The sequence below is a fragment of the Grus americana genome, chromosome 5 (assembly GCF_028858705.1).
Source record: "Grus americana isolate bGruAme1 chromosome 5, bGruAme1.mat, whole genome shotgun sequence".
Taxonomy (NCBI): domain Eukaryota; kingdom Metazoa; phylum Chordata; class Aves; order Gruiformes; family Gruidae; genus Grus; species Grus americana.
The window spans coordinates 40,303,653-40,327,658 of NC_072856.1; the positions used below are offsets into that span (position 1 = coordinate 40,303,653).

Below are 24,006 nucleotides of genomic sequence, written 5' to 3' on the forward strand. Positions count from 1 at the left end.
ATAAGAAGTTCTATATAGCAATGACAAACCAGAATTTTAAGATTGCTTTGTGGCTTTAGCCAAATAAGAAGTAGTGCACTTTTATCACATACATTTCATTTCAGTCTAAAGCATTTTTAAAAGATTAGGCATAAAAATACCACCTGGATAATCTTGTTTTGAATAAATCCTTTATTTGTCTATACTTTTATTAATCACCACCTTAATTGCTAGTCAAAATTTCTGTTTCATTTAAGTTGATTATTCATTTAAAGTATCTAGTAATTTGGGTCACATACTAAAAAAAAAAAAAAGTATAAAAAAGGAACCTAATGTTTTTCTCCAAGTTGTATCTGGTCTCCTAGAAAACCATTTCCTTTTTAGAAGAGCTTTTATACAGAAATAAGATTTCTTTCAGCATTAGTGTATCTAGAATAAATGACACTTTCCACCTCTGTATTTTGTTGGGTGCCTAGGAATAATGTAGACAGCCAGCATCTGTGCTACACATGAGCTCTTACAGAGAATCTCCCAAACAGAGTGAAAAGATCATTAACAGCCCAGATTTCAATCTTCTTTATGCAGCTCAGGTATCAAATGAGTAATTTGCTGTCCGTAGCTTCGAGAAGCTCAAATATAAAAGCTACAAGAGACAGGATAATGGTATCTTTGTGATTACACTGTTTTTCTAACTGCTTCCAAGGCTTTTGCTTTCAGTTCTGCCTTAACAAAAAGATAAGCCTGAAAATGAGCCAGGTCCTTATTAAAAGCATAGCATATGTCTAGGAAAAAAAGGTCTTGCTGTTCAGATTTATCTTTTTTGGCAGATTTATAAGGTGTTTATGTATAGTAGATTTGATTCCATGGACAAGTGCTGAAGGCTTTGCTTAATTTCCTGAGTATTTAGAAATTCTGATTAAAAGAAGTTCTTGGTAATAAGATTTAATTCTTAGTAACGACACTTTTCAGGACCAAAGAAGGTGGTGCTTTTACCTGATTATAATAAGCATGGTTCACTACCTCAGTTGGAAGGGCTAACCAGTCAAGAAAGGACGGGTTACATGCTGCATCTGTCCAAACTTTGATATATACTATTGCTCTAGTGAACATACAATTTATCATAATTTCTTATTCAGACATATGCTCAGTAGGCAGTGGGATAAGATCATGAATTCCAGACATGTAGCTCTCACAACTAGCTTTGTTACAGGCAGGGATTTACAAGAAGTCTCTGCCAAAATGTTTTTAGGTCCTGGTAATTAAACCAGAATCAACTATAAACATTTCTTCCAGATACTTTTAGCTAAGAAGAACAATACTTCAGGGACTTATATTCTAAGTATACATAATCAGGATATCAGAAAGTACGTGCATGTTTAAATGAAATGATTCAGAAAGGGAGAGCATGTGAAATGTATTAATCCTGGGATGTACTGCTTTTGCTTGTTTGCCATAGGGAACTGTTTTACTAGTATCTCTAGTAAAGGTTGTGGAAACAGAGGCTTAATCACACAATTAAATATTTGCTTGTGACAAAGGATACTCAAAATGACATGTTAAAAAGGATATAACGTATCTTGCACCGAAGGTTTGCTACAGCTCTGAATTGCAGGTTTAATATTTTTCAGGAAACTAGAGACTGTTTTATAGATTGCTTTTTATTCTGTAAAGACCAAAGAAAAAATGCTTTTAGATATTACTGTTCTCACATTGCTACCCAAGTCACTACTTTTTGTTCGTTTGGTAAACTTGCAGATGGATTGTAGCACTGCAAATAATGGGGATGTTTCAAATGAAATGTAGAATCCTCCCTGGAATACCTAATTATTTTAAAAAGTTCACATATGAACCTGATTTTTCAGATATGGATTTTTTTTGTGCTGTCTTTGTTACAGTATTTCTTTCCTCTTATTGTTCTCTATATGTCTACAAATAATGGCGCAAGCCTTGAACATCTTCGGTATGCAATTTTTCATTCTTAATAGTTCCAGCACCACTTAGAAAAAGAATATGTGGAAAAAAGCATTAAAATGCCTTTTGTTGTAAGACAGTTTCAATATTTCAAATAAAATTCATGGAGAAATGCACAATAAGAGGCGGCCACTAAGGCAAAATAATTTCACCACAATGTTATTCCATTACATTTTTTGTCAAAAGCTAGTATTCTTTATCATGCTACTAGAGAAAAACAAATCAAGACCCTCTTACCATATATATATTTAAATGTTTGTAGAGCATTTAAACATTTAAAGCATTTATTTGTCAGTTTTCTTTTATCAATAAAACCCACATAGCTACATAAGGAATGGTTGACAGAAAGGGTGCTGGCTAACAATCATTTTTAAGACCAGGACAGTGCTAGCTTCATAAACCTTTCTTTTAGAGTTTTTATTGAACAAATTTTCTGATACCATTAAGTTATATCTAAACCAGTGTAAATTGTTCTGTATTTCTGCCTCCCTCTGCTAACCCTGAACTTCTCTATATTTAGTCCACGTGGTTGGCAGAACGGCGCTCCTACTCCTCTCTCCTCAGACACCGTTCCTTGTCATTCATCACCAATTTATGCACTCTGTTGGTAATGGTTTCAGCTTACAAGTCTGTGCTCCAGCGTGATAGCAATCTGCAGAAAGCCTGAAGTCTTGCTAACAAAAGCCATGTAATATCTCAGCTTAATCTAGTGCTCCATGTATGATTTCCCTGGTGTGATGCTGCGGATGTCTCTACCAGTTTCTCAGCCAAGCAGGTTGTTCATTTAGAAGCAACTGAAAATGTGCTCTGTTGAGAGAAGTAGATATCTCTCTGCTGTTCTAAGCAATGTTATCAATTTTTTTTATTTTGTTTTCTCTGTTTATGGTTGTCTAAAAGCTGTCTCTAGACTGTTAATGCAGTTGTGTGGAGAAGTAGGAAGAGAACACTGGTTCTGGTCGCAGTGAAGTCGATGGGAATTTGGAGGTTTTGCGGAAATGCAGATGATTACGTTCAGCAAAAAAAAGGTACTTTTATGGAGGGAAGAACATTCATTGATGGTTGCTTAGTTACAAACTATGGGCCTGAGAAGGCAAAGGTACAGTCAAGGTAAATAAAGCTGTGTAGTTAATTAAAAGTGTACTCAGCAATCATAAATCTCAGTCCTACTTTCACAGGTGCTACTACTTGTATCAGAAATCAGGTATAAGAAATCAAATATAAGGAAAAGGATGAACCAGAGAGACAGACATCAAAAAAGCTGCTAACTGCTTTTCCTGGATTTTAAACGTGAAGGGCACATAACATATACAAATGAGTGTTCCAGTTCGTTCTCCTGAAGGGAAGTATGCTACCCAAAATAAAACTAAGTGAAGCGTCATGTTTCCAATAGATAATCTGTAGTACAGGTTTATTTTTTGCACTGCATTTTTCAAAACTATGTCGAAGATTGATAGCTTTAAAAAATAAAATAGAAAATATTTTAATTTGGTAGAGCCCTAATTTAATATGAAACAAACTTACATAGAGCAATAAAATTACCATGATTCACTACAGAGTCTTCTGAAGAATTTTAAATCTCTTGAAAAGTCTGATGGTTTAGAGGTAGCACATTTCTTCTTATTACCTGCATCATCTGATTAACTTTAAAACCTTTGTGATCTTTTCTAAATTGATATAATTTTAAAGAGAGATTTTATGTACTTGTACGTTACATTTATAAAGCTTAAGAAATGACAAGACTCATAATAAACGCAGACTTTGAATCTAGGTTTATAGATCTAGATACATTCACCATAAACTCAGTCTGGCTGGGAATTTAGCATGGGTCCAAAAATTGAATACTCATCCAGTTTTCTTATAAACTATACTGAGTAACAGATGAGCAAAACCTCAGGGACTAAACTGAGTTTATTTATTTCAGCTGTGTTGTTGATGGTACCAGTAACAACATTTATTAATACAATTGACAATCGATTATAAAAATACTCAGCAAAATTCACCAGGCTAATATGTCACCAGTGTCTAATATTGTAAAACTTACTAATAATTGTACAGTCATACTGAAATTTAATCTTAGTCTTTAAATATCTGTAAATATTTTGTCATAAACACTTCATGTTTCAGATAAAGCAATGTGCTATTTCTTTTTCAAGCAGTGCAAGTCACAAAATTTACTGTGCATGTTCAGTGTTGAGTGCAAACAGTTGGATTCACAATGAGAAATACATGCTGGAGTTTGCAAATGAATTCCCTGAGATGTGAAGTCTTTTATATGTGGTGAACTAGATCCCAACCTCTGGGTCAAATGTCGCGGTGAATTATAATAATTGCAATTTATGGTAAAGACTAGAGGCAGGTTTGAAACCTGTCAGTACATATCATGGAGTAGAAATAAATTGCAGCTTGTCATAAATGACAGATTTCTGTTAGGTGCTTTCTTTCACTTTGACTGCATCAGACCTTTATCCACCCAGCAATTAACTTTATTCACATTAATATTCAGCAGTGTTGACAAGACTGACACAGTAAAACTCAGTTTGTATAAAAGTAAAGACAGTTTGATGTAGATTATTATATTGTCTCATAATTCACTGTTGAGAGGTAGATCTTGATAAATGAAGAACAAAGCTATTGACTCTGGTGTTGACTTACTGTGCCAAAAAGGACTCTGATTTTCTGTTTTTCAAGGTACACAATTTTTTGTTTGGAAATAAACAGTAATTTTATCTAAAGCACTACTAAAAGTAATATTAATACACTGGTATCATCCTGTTTATTGTTTCCATATATTCACTGGTTCCCCAGGTCTTTTTTGAATATTTAGAATAATTATGATTACGTATGATGTTAAATAAGGCTAATCATATATTTAAAGCACGGTTTTAACTTCTCTGGGAAAGAAAAATGTGTGTACTACTGCTACCCCTGCTAAGGCTGTGACCACACAAAAGGAAAAAAATAACTTTTCAACTAGAGTGGAAAGGAAACAACCACTGAAAACAAAAAAGTCCCCAACAGTTGGCGTATCCGTCCTATATAATATTACCCAACAAGAAGTGAAGTTAATCATGAGAGAGAACAGGTTTCCCAATGTTTAAAAGAAGTGTTACAGATGTTGTGGAGAGATTTAACAGCTGCTCTTTTTAGGTTTATAACGTTTACTCAAACTGCATTTACAAAATTGCTGATGCACAGTTGAAGCCATTACACAGACACAAACTTTAAATTAAAGTACAGATACGAGCTTTCTTTGGGTACCATTTTACTTTCATAATGTCTTTTATGGAAGAATCATAAAGCCCTTAATTAATCAAGCCTTATCTCAGGCACGCCGTTTGAGTTAGAGAAATAAGATAGTACGTTACAGTAGCTGACAAAGAGACCTCTGTACAGCTTCTCGCTGAATGTGGCAATTTTACAGCACCTTTCTCAACAGGGGCTCTGAATGGGATGGAAACAATAATAATTCATAGCAGCATTGCCTATAAGTTTAGTCTCTTTTCTTTCCTGTTCTTTCCCGTTGAATCTGTAGATTTAGGTGGAGGAAACGTACATAAAAGAAGTCTGAGTCTCTGTTGCACAGCGGCCTTCTAGTGCTACTTCAATATAGTGAGAGTGCTATACAGGTAAAACAAGAACATGTTGGAGAGAACTCGTGAATCCTCCACAATGTATTTTACTATGTACTAAACAAAAAGGAGGTAAATGTCATGGCAGAATGACTAAAACATAGCTTATTGTTATTTCTTGGTGTCAAAGGGTTTCCTGCAGCAAGGCCAGCTGAGGGCAAATTGGAGCTGCCTTCTACACTGTCGTAATGTACACCGACAGCTCTGTGTCCTGATAATAAAAGAATTAAGCTTGCTTAAAAACTACATTGTTCCTCTGTTCTATTTCTCACTGTAGCCTTATCAAACTAGGAACTGAGTTTACTTTCTGTATCTTCTAAGAGACCTAAGTAAGGTTTTTCATCCCTTTAGACTTAACTTGGCTGCTGAATCTAGGAGTTGCTGGTTGTCCAAACATGTGGTCCTCTTAGCCAAGTGTGGTGGCGCTTTTCAGCCTGGACCACCCACCCTAGATGAAGGCATCAAGAGGAATTTGATACTGAGGGGAGAGGGCTGATGGTGTCATTTTTACCTCCAGGACCCCAGGATAAATGTGAATTCTTTGCTCAAAGGAAATCTTCCCCTTTGTTTACCACACATCAGGCTGTTAGGTAAAAGAAATACGTCATCACCCCACATCAGTCTTGGTAAGTCTAAGGTGAAATTTTATTTTGGCTCATCTGTTTGATAAATTTATAAATACTTTTATGATTAATTATATGAATGAATGATGAATTATCTTTTTCAGCTAAGCCCTTTACTACAAATGCTCACCAACCTGTATTATAAATTCTGCCTGAGGCTGCTATGATTTCATTTCATGGACAGAAATAATTTTCTTGCTATTTTTTAATCTCTCATGTCTTTGGCATTATATCACGTTTACTTATTCGCATTTCTCCTGCTGAGTTTAATCATAATTTTCACCAGTGCTGAACACCTTCAGAACCGACTAGAACTTGCTTGGAGGTGTAGGCTGTGAAAATGAGACTTAGAGTTACACTAGTGAAGGACATACACAGGCAATTGCAGCCCTTAGTTCTCAGTCGAGTTCAGCGTACAAGCAATCTATGCAGTACATAGTTGAACCAGATTCACAAGAGGCAGCAAGCCAACCGGGGCGTTATCTTCACTTTGGAGACATTATAAGCCATGCTGGATCTAGATAGTTATCTCCACATGAGTTCTGGTCTGGTGTGAGGTGATCAGATTTGATCAATCCTTTATTAAATGAGGAATGATGAACTGCAATGATCTATTATTACCAGTGATGCAGTCAGAGGTAGGCCACTTATTTTTAGATCTCCATTCTGCCTGCTTTGGAGGAATACTTTGAATACAGGTTTCTGGAACATGGACCAATTGTGAGGCTCCTGGGCACTCTTAGATGAAGTGCTCTCAGTCATTCTCTTTTTCTCTTTTGTTTTGCTCTAATATGGATCTACGTTCACACCTGACTTTCCATGTCACTGTGAACACTTCTGATCACTAGATGATAGACTTAACCTTCTGATTTTTCTCTTCTTGGTCCAGCAATCACAAAACTATTGATCCACAATGAAAGTTTGACCCAGAATGCCTTATAATCTCTGTGCATGTTCTCTATGTGGACAGACTAACAGAAATGAGAGCAGGCTGCTTGGATGCAGGACTGATCCCACAGGTCTTCTGTCTGCTAAACTGAAGTCCTAACCACACACTTGTTCACACTTTGTTCAAGCAGGACAACCTCATTATTTTCACAGATCTTGTCTTTGGGTTTGAAGGTTCCCTTTTCTGTCTGCATTTTACAAATGTCCTTAATTGTCACTTTAATAGTGGAGTTCCACTTTGGATCCAACATTTGTGTGTCTTTCTCAGATTAACAGGAACAGGAAGAGAGAAATATTAAACACTGGACAAATGCACAACTACAAAAAAACCCAGGAGATGAATTGATTGGACTAAACTACTTTCAAATTCTTCATAATTTATTGGCTATTAGAGCAATCCTTTTAAACTTCACAGTCTACCTTGTAAATCTTTTTGTAATTTTCAAGACCGGCGTGTGGGAAAATAGCTATGAAGGAAGAGCGCTTCATTTGGATTTTTCTCTCTTAGCAAAGTTATCATGATTAAGTTTCTGTGAGTATAATCCTCATACTTTCTAATTGTTATCCAGCTATTATGCCAACATCGTTGCCCATATTATAATCTGAAAAGCATTGCTGGTATTCTGTAATAGTGTAAACATTAGAGTATACAGTATGGTTCTTCAAGAGTATCATCAGGAGTCATTCAGTTTTCCCTAACTTCATTAGCATTAAACTTTCATTTACATATTTATATCTCTGTTGATTCTAAAACACTTAGACTCTCATTTCTTCTCAGCACCAATATAATACCTTCTTGTCTTTCAGGATTTGAATGATTTTCCACAGCTTTCCGAATTTATTGATTCCCTTAACCACAGGGCAAGCCATAGAGCATACTTGTATGAGCATCGTCTGCCTTGCTGCTTTCTTTTCCATATTGACGTAACTGTGAGTCAACAGCGTGACAGACCTCTTTGTGACTTTTTGTGCCTGATGGTTGATGTTATGCAACTCGCTGTTCACCTAGAGAATGGTAGAGTTCTTGTTTTTGTGATTCCCTGCTTGTCAATGGCTGGGTATGGCTGTTGTAAAAAATTATCAGTAAGATCTTCTTATCCAGTCCTCATGCTCCTCCTTTATCATCAGGATATTGTTGGCTAGAATTTGTTTTTTTAGTGGCAAACTGATTAAGCTGTAGCTTAGTTAAATTTCATAAACCACAAACTGGCTGCAAGCCTGGAAACACTGAAACTTTTGCCTAATTGGAATCAATTGCTTCTCTATTTATACTGGATTACAATGTTATTGGCTCAATTTAGTTTGTGGGAAATAAATTGTTGACGGTTTGGCTGAGCAGCTGTAACAATGAAAAACTGGAAAAAAAAAAGATGTGAAGATAACAGGCACAGCCTGTTTAGCATTGCTAAAGCCATTGACATTATCATGGAGAAATGGCTTCAAGCCAAGAGAAGCTCATTTGGACAAGATGGAAGAGAAGAATTGTGGAATGTTACTGAACGTTGCAGACTCAAAAGATATGTTTATACTGTCACATTGGCCCACTCCCTGTTTAATGCCAGGGTCCTAATCCACTATTGTTCATGTTGCATAGATGTTAATGTGCACACAAGCTTCATTCTGGGGTGAACTAAATATTTCTCTTGAGGGGAAATCCTACCCATATGATCTCTGTAGCCATAAAGGATAGAGTATGCTGGTTTCTTAACCCCGCAACATGCGCTAAGAACGTGAGACGTGCTAGCTACCCATAAAGAACCTCTTCTTATAACTTTGGAGAGATCTTGTGATCTTTCTAAGAGTATTAATCCCATATACCCATTCCCTGTATAATATTATAAGAACAAAACTCCAGCAGCCCCAGAAAGGAAGAACTTTTAGCAGCTTCCTAAAGGAGACAGGTTGGCTTCTTCTTTCCTTCTTCATCTCATCAGTACTCACTAGAAGTCTCTTTTCCTGCAGTCCAGAAGAGCTCTGCAGAAAAATGAACACTGATCTCAAGGCTCTGCCTTCTAACTTAAGTTTGTGCACACTTGCCAGTAGCTGCTATGTCATCTTGGACCTCTTCAGTAATTCTTCTCAAAGGCTGCAAAGCAATAGATGTATCTGGGCCTAGGCAGCCACTTAGACATTTGTGAGTTTACTCAGGGTTGGGTATGGGACACCTGTTGCATGTCACACGCGTTGCTTTCTGAACAGCAGTGCAGTACATCGTGTGTTAACAGGCATATCATGTGTCATCAAACACTACCAAGAACTGGTGTACCTGTTTGTTTTAATTCCACTTACTAATAGTGGAGAGGCTTGACCTCTGACTGTTTTAAGACTAACTTTTATAGTAAAATGCAGGATTTTGCATTAGTAGGCTGCTCACTGTAAGACCTGGTGATGGTACAAGGGAAGAGCAAGAGCAATCTTTCTCACCCAGGCTAGGAAGGACTGGGACAATAGAGACGGATATGGAGAGACATCTGCAGAGCGCAGAAGAAAGAAGTTACCTACGTGAAGGTGGCTTGGAAGGCAGTGGGATTATGTGTCTACACATGGTATGAAAGGTTTCTTGAGGCAAGCTGTGGAGAGCACAGCAGGCCAAGCGATACGGATGTCTGAGTACAACAGTGCCAAAGCCATCCCTGAGGTCCTGCCTTCCTTCTGCCCAGCAGCTAGGTTCACACCTGACCTCTCTCCCTAGAAGTTCCAGATTAAGTAACTTAATGGAGTGCAGACCTGCCTCTGACGGAAAATGCCAGTGTTTCGGAAAAATAGGAGTGTTATATATCTGACATGAATGTGGTAAACCAAGAGTTTTGGACTATTACTGACTGTAAAAAAAACCAAAACAAAAAAACCCAACCTACATCTCTGTCTTGAGCTTTCAGCTTGAGAAAAATCAGAAACCCATCCTACAGGGCATACATGCTGCTTTGCTTTGCTTCAATACTGACGCAATGGTATACTCAGATTTCATAGGGTTTAACCTTAACCTTAAAAAGAAACCCAAGCTGTTGAGGTTCTTTCAAAACAAAACATAAAGCAATGCAAACTGTGTTTGCAGACAGACTTAAACTATGACTGCAATGTATGAGCATTTCCCATCTGTCATTAATCTCATTGTGATATTTAGCTCTAAAGCCTGATGATGTTCTGTTAGCAACCATATTCACTGGTTTAGGAGCAATTATTTTAGTCTACAGACTGCAGAAGGAAAGGAGGTGAAACTGTTGGGAGATACTAAGACATTGTCATTGAATAAAATATAGAGGGAAGGACAGAAAAAAACATGAAAGAATTGAGAAAAGATAATGGCAGGAAAAGGAAAAATAGAAAAAATGTAACTCTTAAAAGGAATCCTGTTCTCGCAGGGATTTTGCATGTGATATAAAGGCACTGAATGAAGGTAACAACGAAAACTCAAAGTCTGATATATTCCTTAATCACTAGGTTTGTCACTGATGTCAGAGAGCATTTCACTAAGGATTGAGAGCAAACCTGAATTCATGCCCAGCTGACAGGAAGCTCAACTATCCCCTTAAGAAAACTTTAACATTCTTGTCCAAATCTGTCTGAAACAACAGCACTGCAAGAAGTCTTATGTTTCCCCCATACAGATAATGTGGTGGTCTCTGAACTCTGGTAATGACTCCTTAGTACTAATACTATTAATTGCTTCTATGCTGAAAGATGCAGCAGATGTATTCATCAAATGTTTTTATCCTGCACATCTGGACAGATGTGCCACATCTTGCAATTCACTCACCTGAGCAGAGGTTGTAGAGAAACACATGGCCACCTTATTTAAACAACACTGAAGAAAGCTTAAAAAGTGAGGGAGAAGTGCTTCCTTTTTGCTCTCTGCAGCTTCCTGAGGAGGGAAAGAGGAGCGGGAGGTGCTGAGCTCTTCTCCCTGGGATCCAGTGACAGGACACGTGGGAATGGTTCAAAGCTGTGCCGGGGAGGTTTAGACTGGACATGAGGAAACATTTCGTTGCTGAGAGGGTGCTCAAAGGGCAACAAAGAACAAAATACTTTCTCAGGCTGGCATTCATAGGAATACCTGCTAGCTTGCAGGATGAGAATTGCAAGTAATGTTACCACTAATATTTTTTTCCCTGCAGAATGAAGACAAATAAAGTTCAAGTTCCCTTATTGCAATTTCCCCTTGCTGCCCTTTTCCTTTATTTACAGTTATTCCACAAAATCTTAATCTACCAAGTGAGCCAAGAACTAGAGGCTTTTGAGGTTGTCTGAGGTATTTCTTTCCAGCCAAAGCATTATTTTCCCTTAAGCCGCTGAGAGACAGCACTCCATTAAAACAGCCCCAGTTCATGGAATCATAGAGTCATAGAAGGGTTTGGGTTGGAAAGGACCTTTAAAGGTCATCTAGTCCAACCCCCCCTGCAATGAGCAGGGACATCTTCAACTACATCAGGTTGCTCAGAGCCTCGTCCAACCTGACCTTGAATGTTTCCAGGGATGGGGCATCTACCACCTCTCTGGGAAACCTGTTCTATTGTTTCATCACCCCCATTGTAAAAAAATTCTTCCTTATATCTAGTCTAAATCTACCCTCTTTTAGTTTAAAACCATTACCCCTTGTCCTGTCACAATAGGCCCTGCTAAAAAGTGTGTTTCTATCTTTCTTATAAGCCCCTTTTAAGTACTGAAAGGCCGCAATAACGTCTCCCCAGAGCCTTCTCTTCTCCAGGCTCAACAACCCCAACTCTCTCAGCCTGTCTTCACAGAAGAGATGTTCCATCCCTCTTGTCATTTCTCTTGTCCTCCTCTTGACCTGCTCCACCAGGTCCATGTTTTTCCTGTGCTGAGGACCCCAGAGCTGGACACAGTATGCCAGGTGAGGTCTCATGAAAGCAGAGCAGAGGGGCAGGATCACCTCCCTCAACCTGCTGGTCACACCTCTTTTGATGCAGCCCAGGATATAGTTGGCTTTTTTTCTGCACATTGCTGGCTCATGTCCAGGTTTTCATCCACCAGTACCTCCAAGTCCTTTTCGACAGAGCTGCTCTCATTCCCTTCATCCCTCAAGTTGCTTAGTTTGACCCTTGATGGGAACACTAAATATTGGGTGCTGGGTCGGGAAGTCATTTAAAGGGGTGCAAGCAATAGGCCTTTGTAACTTTTGTCCATTATGCAAAACAGATGACAACTCACTATCTGCCTGTTATGTTGTCTTTTAGTGTTTCATGTGTGTAACAGAAGAGTAATTACAGTAGATTTTCAGAGAAGGATACAAAGAGTGGTACAAAGTCTTGCGACATAATTTGAATGTTCTGATTTATGTTGAAAGTGTCCGATGTATCTGTGAATAAGAAGACTTAAGGTCTAGTAAATCATGTTCGCTCTGCAACCAACCTCTACAGGTGCTTGCTTTATCTAAAAGATTTTTTAAGTAAAAATTTCCACAAAGCAGTAAAAAATATAATTTTGGTACATTGTATTCATAAATTTAAGAAAAATGACAAACTCTTAGGACATTAGAATTTTTGTAGCAAAATGTTATTATGCTGCAGTTAGAGCTTGCTGGTGGGAATTTTTTTTTTTTTTTTTGAGTGTTCTTCTGTAACCATGCACCAAGCACAATAAAATTACCTCTATTCAATTGAATATTTGCTCTTGTCAAAGGTTAATAGAGTGGGTTCAAATTCAATCAGTGTAAGAAGCTTTAGCTTTGATGGGTTTCAAGGATACTTTCAGCTTGTCAATGGAAAAGTATGAATCCAACTTCGGCCTTGAAGTAGCATTAGGAAGTTTTTGCTCAAACTTTTGTGCTTAATAAAGTTCTTTGCATTCAAAATGTCACAGCTTGACATCTGTTCATCTTCCTTTTGTGTCACCTATTTTTTTCTCCTCTGCAAGGCATACACAATGGGAAGAATCGTTGGAACATCAGAAAATTTGAGCTAGGATTTCAAAATTATGGGACCAAAGTTCATCGGTCATAACAAAAGCTTTGAGACCAAACTAAATGCATTGCAAGCTTGATAATGAGTATATGGTGTTATGAATAACTACTGTGAATTCTCTGAAGCTGTATAGAATAGGTGTTTCATATTTGCTACTGTTATGAGTCATGGATAACAACAGGACCTCTGACCATTGCATTAAGCTGACATATTTGTTAAGCTATTGTTTTATCAACTGTCCTCCATATCACAGCCAATATGAACTCAGCATGGTCATGCATAATTGTGTGCAGTAATATGCCATATTTGCATTTGAATCCTGCACAGATTTTTTTGAATCTTTAATAGATTAAATATTGTTTGTTGTTGTTATTATTATTGTTATATGTGTTTTCAGAGTATGAGAGTTGTTTATTTGACTGAGCATCTATAGCTGAACATCATTTTTTGGCTGGATTCAATCTGTTTAAATTTACTTTACAGTTCTGAATCACAATGACTTCTTTTTAATAGGGCTGTAAAGCAGATAAAAAATGAGAGCAACCGAGGTTGAAATGGAAATGCGTCAGAGCATAAATAATCTGCTTTTCTGAGTAAACTGAGCAATGGCAATTTTTCTGCATCAATTTATGTAGGGAGATATTTAGTTAGGTGAAAACAACAAAATGACACAAAATGTTGCAAAGTTGGTAATAGATTAATTCACTGTAAAGAAACAGCATTGAAAAGAATAAAAGGAATAAAAGTTCAAGTGCTTAACTGAGTTCTGAATCAACTGTAAGCACTCGGAAAAAGCTTGGGTATCTTGACAGGCATTGAAATGAAAATCTTTTCTTGTAAAATGTTCTTGTTTCATGTATAAATGGTCAAAAAAAAGAAAAATGCTAGAAACAACATTTGAAAGGTCTTATGGACAGACATCTAATTTTCCGTTTCACCTCAACTTCTCTCTTTATTTTAAGATGATATTGCATAAGATTTCACCTATCACTAGAAAGACCACTCACGATACATCTGCATTTGTGTGGGTGGATTTCTTGGCATAGCTGGCTTTACATGACAAATCTTATCTCCGTTTAGCTGTTGTTTCATGGATCAGTAATCTGATGATTTTTAGGAGGAGCTTTTAGCTCCTTTGGATGCATAGGAGCATACCTTCAGAACAATCTTCTAAGTGATGCTGAATGAGGACACCAAATGTGGTAAGAACTGGAATTTATGGTGTGCATGTAGATAAAGGATGATGTTCTCAACCATAGAAGACATAGGGAAGAAAATGAACCTCCAGTAAGGATTCCTTGCTATCCAGAAGTCACAGATCTGATGTCACTGTGCCTACAGTGGATAACTTTACTCAGTGTTTGCTATCGAGTAACTACAGAGTGCTTTGTTAACGTCGTGTTTGTGTTTTGACACAAACACAGAGCTCTCGAAATACCTGAATTGCCTGTGTTAGCACTATTAACATAGGGTATTTTAAAGCTGTGACACTTTCTATCAGAATGAAATCTTGCGGAATTGAAAATGGGAAACTACAGAATCTCAGACTTTTGTCTTTTAGGCTTCCTGCTGTCTTTCTAAATATATGGAAGTATGAAAAATTAGACACCTGCATATAAAATAAAGCATTTTTTTAAGCATTTACTCGCATTCAGTGGGGAGACTACCACTTTATTGCAAAAGGGAAGATTTTTTTTCTTGCTTTCTTGTTTTAGATTAATCATACCCAAAGGGTAAAACTGATCCATGTGTGAAACAGGTTCATGTGAATATCACTATTATTTTATTTTATAGATTGCAGACAATTGTAATAAGATTATAAGGGCAGCCTCATTTTCTTATTTGGCAATGTAGACTATATTTAAGGTTCATTTTACCAATTAGCTGAAATATAAAAGCAAACAAGTATAGGAAGTATTGGCAAGTCACCTTTGAGAAGGGCATACGTGCTAGAGAAGCTTGAAATCACTGGTGAATAGTCCTCTGCATGCAACCTGTTACATCTCTATTTAATTGTAGAATGGTTTCAGACCATCATAAAACTTTTTCCAGACTAATTCCTACCTGATCCTAATCTATAAATCAAGATATCCTCTTGCAAAGCTTTTAAAATGGCATGCTGTTTATCAGTTTAATTATTCTTCTTTCCTATGATATAATTTCATTTTATCCTATCCTAGAACTTGATGAAAGCTGCATCTTAAGATTACAGATCTTTGATTTTTGCTGGCTTTTTAAAAAGCTAGGACTTGTTTATCACAAATAAAAATTTACTAGACTAGTGTGGATAAAATCTGACTCAAGAAACATATATGTTTGAATAACTCAAGGAAAGCAAAACCAGATATATAAAATCAGAGAGTTTTTTAATACCTGCAGCATTATTTTACATACAACTACAACTCAGCCCCATCAGAAGGCAGGCTTAGGTTCTAGAAAATTAACTACATATGTAATCATTTCACCAATTCCAGAAACAAGTGTAATTGGAATCTAAAACCAGCAAGGGACAAAAGAGCAGTTTATTAGAGATTCACTGACTGAAAAAGGCAAATAAAAATCTTTTGTCTGGTACAGATGTACCTCGCAAGCACTATCAGTGAACAACAGGCAACACGCTAATCACAAGGAAGAGGTGTTTGCATTATTAGGCTTACAAAACATGACCATGGTCACCGCAAGCTTTGAAGGCACAGATCATCAATTATTGCACTAATTGTTTGTTCTGTTTGTGTTTCAGGCTAAAAGGAAAGAGTCATTGAAGCAAAAATGAGACACACAGAATTGCTACCTCAGTGACAGTTCAGTTCCAGCATCTCATTAGTCATTATTTGTTTTGTTGTGCATATGTGACTTTAAGTTGAATGTACTCATGTATACTCCAAGATGCATACTGTGCAACACTCGTGAAATCATTATGCACATTATTCTGCAACTCCAGGCGTGAAAGCTGCTTCTTAAAGTTCTGCCAGCTTCTTTCTTAGCTTTTGTTTCCGACCCAAGGAAGAAATACCAAACCCACCCATTTTAGGGTTTGGATATCTCTATTTCGATTGGCAATCCAGGTGTTACCAAGCACACCTCTAGGAGGAAGATACCTCCATCTGAACAAGTGCACCTTCTGATACATCTTAGAAAAGAGATTTTTTTTTTTTTAAGCCCTAACTCATTCATCCCCATATTTCTCTTCTGAAAAGGACCCAGCTGCAAGATCTGAACCGTAGTATTGTCCAAATGATAAAATAGGGATCTTAGAAAGTTCAAAAAGCACATACCATTGATAGCAGAAACTTCCTTGATTATGACTACTCAGAATGAACCAAGAAAGATAGCATGCAGACATGAAATTTAACAGTCATATAATATACTTAACCTTTTTTCTAAGGCTATAAAAATTATCTTTCACAATATAATGTATTATAAACATTATAATATATACTAAATATATAGCAAAGCAGTAATAGTGCTCTGGCAGCAGATGTATCTTCGCTATCTTATAGTTAGAGAACTATGGTCCTTCAAGGCAGCACATCATACTGTCTCTTAGCTTGTATCGTTTTCTTTGAAGTTATACTAGAACTTCAATCCTACAACTTTTTTTTTTTTTCTTTCAAAAAAATGGGTCAAATATAGGTAAAGTCTTAGAAGAAAGTATACATACCTAACTTTAAGATATGCTTTCAGTGGTATGTGATAGACCAAGGAGTTTATGGGAACTTGTGTGTAAAACACCCTCCCCCCTCAAAAATTATATTTTTTAAAAAGTAAGGACTCTTCTTGCCTACTTTTATTAGATGAAGGAATGCCTGATTTTGAAGAATGGGTGGGGATACCTCTGTATATAGAATCTTTTTAACTGTCCTGTTCCAACACTAACAATCCTTGCTTGAAGAACATCTGAAAAATACAATTCCTATCATATTCAAACTGTATTCAGGCTCCAAAGTCTGAAGAAAATATTTTCTTGCCTCTAAGTTCCTATTCTTTCCTTGTAGAAACTACTTCGCAATGAATTTGTAATTTAAAGAAAAGATACAGTGTTGCAAACATGCAAAAGTGTTACGTTCATTTGGTTTTCATTTCATATTCAATAACTATATCAAAGTTCTAAAGGTTTAATTCTTTAAAATTTTATGTTCAATGTGTTTAATTAAATTCTCATTGGACAACTCCAACTATGGATTACATAAATCTTTTTATATATAATTTACTTTTAAATATTCCAAATAATGCAGACATCCCGGTGTTCTACATCTATGTAGTTAAATAGATATAAGTATTACATTCAATAATAGCCTTACATTTTATTATATATAATGGTTGAATAATATCAAAGATATTACACATAGCACTTAAATGTTCAGAAAGAATTCACACTTTGAAGAGGTATCAAAATTAGCTCATACTTTTTATGACAGTAAGTTAAACTTTTTTGACAATGTACTTACATTTCAGTGGTGAATTGGAAAACAATCCTACAATTATTTGAAAGACTATTACTCTTTAATATTCTAAAGTATACCTTTAAAAATGACCTCCTAATATGAATGAAAACTCTATGTGAAATATGAATCTTCTTAGAAATCAGATTTCCTTCTACTTTGTCTCATTTGAGATAGACGCTCAGGTGTATTAGGTGATTATTTTTTTTCTCCCATATGCTTTTTGAGACAAAAGGTCGATTTTTTTTTTTTTTTTTTTAAAATGCAGAGAACTAATTGACACAGTTCAAAACAATATTGAAAGACCAGTCATACTGATTCAGATCAAAGTTGCATCTAGTCCTCTTTACCTGCTTCTCCTGGACCTGCACAGCAACTGGGATTTCAGGCAGAGCCACCCTGCTTCTGAGTCCGGGCCAGCCAGATAGACCTCCGTCACTTCTCAAGAGCTGTGACCAGTCAATATCAACTCTTAGAAGAAAGACTGAGCTGGTGAGCTGCTCCTCCAGGAGCAGGGCAGGAGTCTTTAGACCCAGGGTCACCTGTCAGGTGCCTGCAGAGGCTCACTGGTCTGAAGGGGGAAAAAAAGGGCTAGCTATAAATGGATGTCTGGGGGGAAAACCCCAGGGCAAGTGGGTATCCTCATAATTCCCTTATACTTTCCCCGGCTGAAAATCCTTCCAGTTTAGGAGATTTCCTGAGCGTTATGCAGTTTGTCACTGTGTTGTGCTTTATTGTTCACAGAAGGGTGAATTTCCCAGTAACAGAAAGTTTGTAGAGATGGCTGTAACAGTGTAACTGGATCACAGAACCCTGCAAAACAGAGCACAATGCAAAAAGAGGAAAATTCTCTTTATGGTTATAAAGGTGGAAGTTCCAGGGGAAAACACTTCATTGGTAATGGATCACACTTCATTCTGAAGTCATTCTACTCCTGTAGGTTTGGACTAACTTAACAAAATATAAATAATCCCTAAATGTGATATTTTGCAATGTAATTTAGATTCTTCTCTGAGTAAACTAAGTTTAAAGGTTCATCTACTGTATGTATATCAAAGTAGTAGTAATTTACAGCATAGTTTATCAGCATCAACTTAAAGCCTTTTTCTATTTAATAATTGTATATTTGGGGGAAAAAAAGAGCATGCAGTAGTAGTATAGGATGTACAGGTGTTTACCTTTCCAATGAAATGCCACATTTTAATGTTTTTTCTAAATTTGCCATACAGTGACCCTGGGTAAGGTTTGAAAAAGCAGCATTTAGAGAAGATGTTTTTGTTCATCTCTTAAACATAATTTTCTGAGAAATTCTAGCTCCTCACAGTTTCGCTATATGTACTTGTAGTTTTGTGGTGAGAGTCAGCATAGCAAAAGATATGTGACTTTCACCATCCATATATAAAGGTACTCAAATCCAGTCAGTGGCTAAGTCTGTGAAAAATCTCAGTTCACAGAAATTCTGCAGAGAAAAGTTCTTAAAGTTAGTCTGTACAAGGAGAACTTTTGTATTCACTTGCTAAATGGACAGTTTCACGACAGTCTTGGGGATAAATTTAAAGTCATGACAGGAAAAGAAAAATTGACAAAACAAACCCAGAAAAGATCTAGGGGTTTTGCTGGTAAACAGGAAGCTGCCTTCGTGCAGCTTTCATACAAAATTACTGTTCTCCCTTGTTTACCTTTAAGCACATAATCAATGCATCTCGGTACACTGGGTTAGACAGGAGAGACTAGTCACGCTCTGCAGCCAAAACTTTCAGTGGTGTTTGGAACTGAGATGGTTGTTTCCAGCAGCTAAAAGTGAGATATCTGAGTTTTGACTGTGACAGCTTTTTCCATTACACAAACAGTCACAAAGGCACCCAAGTTTCCAAATAGGAATGGGAAATAATCGTGCAGAGAAAGACAAATATGCTGCTCCTCATTTTAAAAGACACAAAAATGAGAACAAAACCATGGTGATGAGGGGCTGTAGACAAGAAAATTCAACTGGTGCAAGATATTTAAAAATATTTAAAAGCAGAAAGAGTCTCTGTGGTCCTATGGCTAGCTGTTTCACTAGCCAAACTATTCAACCTCTCTTCATTAAATAGTTGCTAAATTTCCTGAAAACTCTTTCGATATAGAAATGGGCAAGTACTATGATTTGGAGCAGAGTTGTAATAGCGTACTTGGGCACTGATCATGCCTTCCTACTCTGAGTGAACCTTGTGGATATCATTACTTATCATTTTGCTGAAGAGTTGCTGCTGAAGCATTTTAATGACATTTTATCATATTTCATAATTCCTTTCCAGCATGCAATATAATGAAAAAGTAGTGAAAAAGAGCAGGTAGGAAATGTAAAGAGCAAAACCAGAATATATTCAATTTCTTTTATGGTTCAGGATTCTACACTACTTAATTTTGCTTAGTCTATTTTGTGCATTGCCTTACATAGCTAGTTGACTTTTAGTTGTCCAGCCAGCAAGTTGACAAGTAAAATATTTTGTGTCAGAGCTCTATAAATAAATACTTATTCTTGGTTTGCAACAAAATTAAAAAAAAAAAATAATCCATATATAACCTGAGAATCACAGAATGGTAGAGGTTGGAAGGGCCCTCTGGAGGTCATCTTGTCCAAACTCCTCTATTCAAGCAGAAGTCCAGAAGTACATTCTGCTGTCCCCTCATAAAAGTGTTCAAACCCATTTTACTGACTTACTAGAACAGTCCTGTAATCAGCTAGATTTGACTTAGAGGTACTACCAGTGTCTCTTATGGACTGAGTGATCTTTTCATCGCTCTTAAAATTTTGTTGGGCTATTCAGTATAATGATTAAGGCAGCGAACTCGGTATTTTCCTAGTATGTCAAATGTCTTCATTTGAATTCCCTTTCTCTAACTCGTTAAATCATTAAGTAGTACCTGCAAGACAGAGCAAATAGGTCAGCGTGAGCAAATGAGGTGAACGTGTCCTTACAGTACAATATAGTGGACAGAACATATTGATTAAGACTCGGAAACCCTCATGAAGAGCCTGTGGTTTTCCATGTTGCATGTAAGACATCTAATCATTGGATGGTTAAATAAATGACAAACTATCATCAGTCAAGTAAATCTATCATGTAGTATTTATTACACTCTGAAAATGAAATGTTTAGAAAGTTCTTTTGCTCAAGTTTCAAACTTAAGTGCTGTGTCACCTCTGTCTCCTCTGAACTTGACCAGTAAATTTGAATTGAATTTGCTGAATAACATCACTGCCTTGATTGTGTTTTGAAGCAGAAGTATATTTTACTCAGAATCTATGTTCTTCTCTAATGAAAAAGTTTATTCATGTATTTTTTAAATTATGTGCTATAGCTACCATAGTAATTTATTGTTATAATTTATAATTTGTTGTTACCTGCATTATTTTTTGATTACTCTTAGAGATATGATTTCAAGTGTATGGGGCTAAGCTAAAGGACAGCCTCTGCTATGTTCTTACTAGGCCTGACTAGTTTCACAGGTTCAGTTGTTATTCTTTAAGAACAACAGCATCACTCACAGTGATAAAAATAATAGTGCAGATAAAATTCTAGAAACTCGAGATCAGTCTCAGTTCTGGTTAAGTTCTGTGAATCTGCAACACTGAGCTGGACATTTCATAAGAACATATAATATTTCTGCATAGATTTAATAAATATCGCTTTGGTATAGGTGTCTGACATTTCTGTTTGCATTCTTGGCTATAAGCAGTCCATACAGAAGTATGAGCCAAGGAAAGGAAGAGGATTAAACCTTTTTAAATATCCATTTGTTCATTTAGGGCTCTGTAAATATCAGTATTGCACTGATGTCGATTTTGCTCAAGTGCTCTTTTGCAAATATTTTACTTCCCTATTTTGCTGTCCCTTCTTTAGCCCATATGACAGTTTGAATTCCAGCTCTGCAGCGCTTGTATTTCTATGATTTACCGCAACAGAGAACAGTTTTTACTCTGCCAGTAGGACAAGAATTATAGCATTTTTTTTAAAAAAAAAATATTTCTGCAACAACAGAAATGAAAGAAAGTACATCAACTGGCAAAATAGGTTTTGTTAGTCTAGGATGCAGGCTAAGAGAGAGCACACACAAATCTTCAGTGTTGTATTTCTGTTAGATTCACATGAATTCTGAGGTTGTTATAAATCAGTCTTAAGGCTTATTAGAAAGTAAAGCATAGCATCCTCAGGTCATCAGACGGGCACAACTTCCCAGCGAATGCAAGCTTTTCAGTAAATACACTGACTTTTGCAAACTGTAAATCATCTGTGAGCCACTACTGTTCTACTAATTACAGTAAGAAGCTGTGCTCATTAGCTGTTCTCATCTGGTTCACTGCACGAGCTAAATAGTCCGTAAATGAGCCAGCAATTATTGCTGTATTACTGCTACCAGCTCTGTTCATATCAAAATATCTTCACCAAATGTTGTGCTTCTTGGTATGATCATGTTAGGAATTTCACAATTTTATCTTGAAGCAGTTAATTGGGAGATTGTTCTTGGAAGATGGAGGAGCTTCTAAAACTTCTATGAATGACTGGCTGTCATAAGTATCTTCAGCCCATTTATGACAGCCTCTTAAACGTGAACACATAAATATTGTACTTCATGAACTAAGAAAGAAAATGCACACCTTGCTGTTTATCCTCAGTTCTAGTACCTTAGTTCAGTACTAGATTTGAATATTTAATTATGAAGGGGAAACTTTATGAATTTGGTAGCATTCATAGGCAGTGTGCTAAGTTAGTGTTGTCAGTAATATATATACTATATTAGTAAAAAAGGAAATATGAACTTACTGTAGTATTCCCACTGGCACCTTCTACAGCAAGAATTTTAAGGGAATAACCTGTGTGCCAAACAGAGCCTGTATGTCCCATCCACACGATCTGCAGACAGATTTTCAGGCAGGGAAGTGTGCTTTAGACTCAGAGGGATAGGTAGGGGATACGAGCTTCCCTCTTCTGACCTCCAGTCTCACACATACACTAAGCTGCAAACTCGTGTTGCCTGTTGGTTTGGGTACATCTTCCTCTGTTTTCTGACTCACTCTCATTTAAAAAATTCTTAATTTAAAAAGTTCTTTGCTGTAGAATATATACTGAGTCTGCTTATATTGGTCAAAAGGCCACCCATTCGCTCTCCTCATTTTTTTGTCAATGAAGTTCAGACTTTGTTCTTTTTACTGCCGGTGTGGTTCAGGAGAGTTTTGCCACAATACATAATTAGAAGCATTTTTCACATGGGGCACTTTCTGATGTTGCTGAGAGAGAAAGCGTTCAAAGAGGAAGTAAATATTGATCTTAAAGGCATGGTGTGTTTCTCAGAAAGTCAAATAGGCATGCATTAGAGAAGCAATTCCTAAACTACAGCATATTTCATGAACTTTGTAAACTTGAGGATTTAAATAACATGATAGTAGCAGGATAAAAAACAGTAGTTACAATTTCCAAGATGTTTCTCTAACAACATATGAAGTTGTGAAAGTATCTGTCCTTTAGTGTGTGAGAATTGCTCTATACGACTTCATACAACGCAAGCACCATTAATTCAACTCAAATGGCACACGCAGATGTCTCTCGCTTCTTAGTTCTGGGCTTAATCCTGCTGGGCCGAGGCTTAGAAAGCTAGGACTATTAACACAATGAAGCAGAGACTACCATGAGTAACTGGATAATTACAGTTATATCTTTTCAAAACTAGCTCTGGGATTGTGGTGTGCATGAGCGGCGATGCCTTTCCCTGCCTGGAAAGCAGGGACTGCCTGGCCGTGGCCGCTGTGCTTCCGTGGCTGCTTCTCTGCGGGAGATGCTAGGCAGCAGGAATACTTCAGGTCTGGCATGGGATGGAATTCTTCCAAAGGACCCTACGGTGAGTGAAGAGGAAAGGGGAGAAGAGCATCGGGAAGTGGTCATTTGGAAAAGGAAGGAGTAAGGAAGTATTTTGAAATATAGTGATGGAAATACTGCTGAGGTTTCCAGGATTCCCAGCTTATTAGAATATTTATTCTCTTCTTTACATTTTGGCAGCTATCAGCCAAGTAAACCAAAGGAAGATCATTTAATTATGGTTGTGGTAACTGCGCTACTCTTAGGCATCATTTTAAGTGAGGATAAGCAGAGTGGGGAAAAACAACATTCTACATAATTTATATTTTCCTAATATGATTATCGTGCACTTTCAATGAAAGTATGTACTATATGTACTATACATATACTGTTTTAAATCAGGACCTGTCAGAAAATCAAACTTAGATTTTTCAGATACTTTCAAGGCTTGTAAAACTGTTTTCATCCTGCATTAGAATGAAAGTAAACCCTTCCAAAAATGATGAAAAACATCATGTGAGAAGAAGAGGTGTAATTCAAAGGAAACAGAAGCCCAGAATTTAGGGCACCTGTCTGGGTGGAAAATCTCATCACTTAACTCTCCTGAAGAAATTATGTATTTATGAAATCATGTACATTATATTGAAGATTATATT

The 24,006-nt window shown here is 36.8% G+C and overlaps 1 long non-coding RNA gene across 1 annotated transcript in view; it reads left to right on the top strand.

Annotated features, from left to right (window-relative positions):
• Positions 1-2,875: 2,875 nt before the first annotated feature.
• The window catches only part of LOC129206956 (uncharacterized), a 33,842-nt gene continuing 12,711 nt past the window's right edge, over positions 2,876-24,006 (top strand). Inside the window, exons 1-2 of the long non-coding RNA XR_008577328.1 lie at positions 2,876-2,975; positions 6,097-6,205. This is a non-coding gene — a long non-coding RNA (uncharacterized LOC129206956). The remainder of the gene's footprint in view (positions 2,976-6,096; positions 6,206-24,006) is intronic.